Here is a 4,637-nt window from a genome sequence, read left to right as displayed (position 1 = left end):
GGGGCAGGAATTTAGAGGACTTGAGAGGGGTTTTGTTTCGCTATCTCTCCTTTCTGGGGAAATAGTGGACAGCTTTAGGGACACATGTCTATGTACAGCTTGTGTGGATCACATGTTACACATTGTTCGGTCCTTGAAAACGATCTCCTGTACAAACGATCCATTCCCACTTCCAACGCACCCCCCCTTTCCCCCCTTGTTTTTTTTCTTACTAATAGTACACAATGACACTGCCCAAGAAGTCCACCTGTCCAAGGCTGCGTGTCCACCAAAGCAGAAACAACCTATTTTTAGCCAGTAAGAGGCAACTTGGTCAGTGTGTTTCCGACGTACATGAACAGTTCAAAAGTTAGGGAACGCAGGGCGGAAATATCAAACTATGAACGTTTAATCCCCCCGCCCCGCCCCAAAAAAAGAACCCCAAAAAACCCAAAGCAAAACAGAAAACAAACAACCTCCCTCCCCTCCCCTCAAAATAAATAAAAAGTGGAATTGCGAAATTGTAAAGGGGCGCAGATGATGGCTACACCCGAAGGCTACCTCGTTTACATAAGGATCAAATTTTACCAAGTTTCGCACATATAACATGCATAGTAAGGAATCTTCCATAATCAAATTCGAGAACAAAGTTTCGTTTCCATATTGAATTTGTTGACATATCTTACGTAATGAATACCGTGCGTATTTTTCATCGCAATAGGTGGTTATTTTACCTGCATGTTAGCAAACAAAAGATCTACAATTTTTTAAAATGAATTACGCATTTTGTAATGAATTTTTTTTTTCTGAGGTAGTATTCTAGTTTGCAAAAAAATCAGCGAAATTTCACACTCCAGGCACAACCAAAAATTATATCCCATCTACCAAAAATTTAACATACCAATGTTTTGTGCTATAATTTCTCTTCATTCTGTGAAAATTTCATGAAGATTGGATAAAAAATGGTGGAGTTGTTTAAAAACTGCGTTTTGAGAAAATAGGCGATAAAGAAAAATGAAAGATTGGCTTTCGAGGATATGGTGGAGACTAAGGGGCTAGGGGGGGTGGGAGGGTGTCTTATGCGATGAAATAGTTATAAAAGAGGCGGAAGAAGCTAAAACTGCCTACAGCTTAAAATCCATAATTTTGAACCGAATCAGCACTTTCAGGGTGAGCGCGCGCGCGCCCCAAACCGTTAATGGGCATTTAAACCAATAGTCTGCGCCGACCATTTTAATTTTGAGGCGCTGGTCATGAATATTATGACAAGTGAGTTTTCATCAGAACTTAAAATTAGAATTTAAAAACCAAAGAAACCCTGCCTAGATGTAGGCTTTGTCTTGATGAGTTACCGCACAGCCCGACTCAGAAGCTGCTGCCTGTCTTCCAGCCGAGCTGTCTTTGTAAGGAGGAGTCGTGTTGTCTTGGTGGACACAATCAAACAGAACTCTCACCCATTGCAAAAGGTAGAAGCTAGTCCTCAGTTTTATCTTCCGACTACCAGAGAGACGGCTGACCTTTAATTTGACAATGACTATGCCTATCTTTATTCATCTCGCAGGGAGAAATTTGTCCTGGTCATTTAAAATTGGCAGTGGATGTAACAAAGTTTAGGTGCACTCACCCACACGCACAACAAGGCATGGCATTAGTAAATACGTAAAACCTTCTCTCTCTCTCTCTCTCTCTCTCTCTCTCTCTCTCTCTCTCTCTCTCTCTCTCTCTCTCTCTCTTTCTCTTCTGTTTCATTTGTAACACGGTGTGTTCAGTAACCTCACTGCAGTTGATACGAATGAATTTATATAATATGTGTCGCGACGCGGTGGAATCAGGCGCTTTTCGATTGAGTTATGAGAATCATCTTCAAGCTTGTTCATTTGTCTTGCTTTCATTGAAAACAATACTCATCTATCTTGAATAGAAGTGGAGGTATTTTGAATTAAATGAGATGGGGTCACCTGGTTTCAACAGTAAATTAGGCAAGAAAACGTCCGCCAAAGTTTGGTGACTTTCAAATTAAAAAATTTCCATTCTTTTTGCTTTTAATCAACATTTTGATAAAAGTTAAGCAGAAAGATGAATTGGGCATAAAAGGAGTTGAGCCAAAAAACGAGAATTCGTAAACATAAATAAATCACCAAACGCCCAGGAAAATGTTGATTCTTTGATTACTCTATTTTGATGAGCGCCTGATTTCCCCATGATACTTCACTTATCTGTCTGCTCTTGTTTTTTCATAAATTTGTCATCGTTTACTGCTGGTCGATAATTGAAATTCCGATGTCAGTGGGGGAACGTTTGTTTCGGTGGACACGCGGGCTAACACAATCACTTTTCTCTTCCACAAGGAGTGGCTGCTTGGACTTGGACAGTTTGACTGTACGCCATACTGTGTAGCTGAAACGTATACAGAGCGCGAGACACTGTTCAAAATACGTTGAGGAATATTATAAGCGCTTACTTATTGGTGCAAGCTTTATTCAAACAAAGCTATTATGTTCTCTCCGCTTTCAGCCACGCACTACACCGTAGCGAGCCTGGCAGCAAAGTGTGGACAGCTGGCACAACTTTCATGTGAACATTACACAGCAAAAGTTATTACGAAAGTTAAAGACTGTGCTCAGATTCTTCCTACAAAAAGGGAGCTATTTTTGTAACCTCTAAAATAATGATTCAATGCGTCTTTGTGCTGTCTAATAATGGTGCATAGACAGACTACAAAGGTTCTGTTTTTCCAACGGATGTATAATCTATTCCGTGACTTCCGATAATGACAGCGTTTGCATTGCTAGTGCTAGCACTGTTGTTCGTTTTTGCTCAGAATGGGGGTGGGGAGGGAAGGGAAGAGGGAATTGATTAAATTGCAACGGATCTTCCGAATAATAATTTTCTTTGTATTTTCGATGTTGTTGGGTTTTTTGTTGTTTAAAAAAAAAGAGGAAATAGATTAGACCTGTGTTACACCCCAAAAGATTATGGTTGAAAACGTCCGATTCCTCTCAAACCCAGTATTATCATACTTATTCATGTCTCATGTTAGAAGACATATTAATATAATTATTCGTCTTCTTTTATACCCGCAGTATGCTAGGGAAAATTTCATAATTAGCCAATTTTCTTAAGACACCATCCACTTTTACTAGCACAAAGAACGTTAAACAAGGCAATTTCCTGTGTGGACGTTTTTCAGGGTTTTCTTTTGTCAACTCATAATTTCAAGTAAATACACTGTCCGTCCTTGAACTTTCTTTGTGGAAACTGTGGCGTTAGTGTTGAAAGCATACCGTTAAAAACAAAGCTGTCAGTGAATATTGATTGTCTTTAGAAATACTTTTATTCTTTTAGTTCCATTCATTTATCCCAGCTCACACAAAGAAACACAGGCTAAAAAAATGTGACGTTTTCCGTAAATCAAATTTGATCATGTCTGTAGATGGAAATGTCATATGAGTATTAACAGTTTACTTGCAAATTGGTTGATCTTTTTAAAAAGTTATACATTTGTTTTCTTTTGATAGAGAAAAGAAGAAGTTGACATTAAAAACTTGCTATGGTTTCAGATGGTCTGGTTTGAATGAGCAACGCCCCACTCGTGAAAGTCAACAGAAGGTTTCGTTTAGAGGACCACATCGCGCAAGAATGGAACGTCACACCTTACCCTTATTCCACCAAGGTGTTATTCAAGAAGGCATTTTTAAGCTGGACAAAACACCTTTTCACAGGGCGAACACCACTAGACATTCTAGGAAAACTAAAACTTCTTAGTGTATTCCTGAGTTCTGTTCATGTACGGGGAGACATTCTATCGCGTATCCCTGTCTTTCTGCTTTGACGTGGCAGCCTGGAGAGTTAGGGATGGACTCCGCCTCTTCGTGATCTAAATCGTGTTAATGGGGGAAATAAAAGAAACCCACTTAATTTTTAAATAAAGACAACATTTAATGTTTTTAAAATGTAACTAAAATTTAGGTAACATCTGGACAAAGATTATGGCTCTTCACGCTGATCTGGACAAAGGTTGTTCGGGATGTAAGTGCAGTGAAACTCTTGTTGAAATTAAACTAAAGGCCAGGGGCTTTCTATGTTATAGGCATCTCGCCAACCAAAAATGAAAAAAGTGCCCTTTTCTTTTCTTTCTTTGACTTCATCTCCTTTTTTCAGCGCCTCATTTAGGATAAACTAACTTGACAGTTCAAAGTAAGTAAGTTGTATGGTAATCCGATTTACTTTCCTGAGAGGAAGATGAAAACATACTTGAGTCCCTCTGTTAGCCCATTCCTGTTCATATGTGGATGTCATCTTTGTCTGCCGGAGATAAGGTCTGTTTTACTGCCTGCATTCGTTTGCAAACCGAAGTAATGGGTATGTGCCCCAATTGCAGCTTGCGGACGTTTTCAGCGAACTGTAGGCTCAATCAACGTTATTTTCCATTCATTTCTATACTGTCCTATACCTGTAAAGTCTGCTTCTGTATTGTTCAACTTTGCAGTGATTTTATCGTTCTATATTACGATGCTTCCATGGCTGTCCCATTCCATTTAACTGGCCTCTGACTGTTATTACCTCAATTGTCCAGTGAACCAAGTTACAAGATCGACCACGAAATCAACATGTCAACGATAACAATAACAGTCTTTCCATTGTGAATTTCGTCTTGT

This window comes from Aplysia californica, unplaced genomic scaffold, assembly GCF_000002075.1.
Source record: "Aplysia californica isolate F4 #8 unplaced genomic scaffold, AplCal3.0 scaffold00853, whole genome shotgun sequence".
NCBI lineage: Eukaryota > Metazoa > Mollusca > Gastropoda > Aplysiida > Aplysiidae > Aplysia > Aplysia californica.
The sequence above is the reverse complement of the archived record's forward strand: the minus strand, read 5'-3'. Positions refer to the sequence as shown.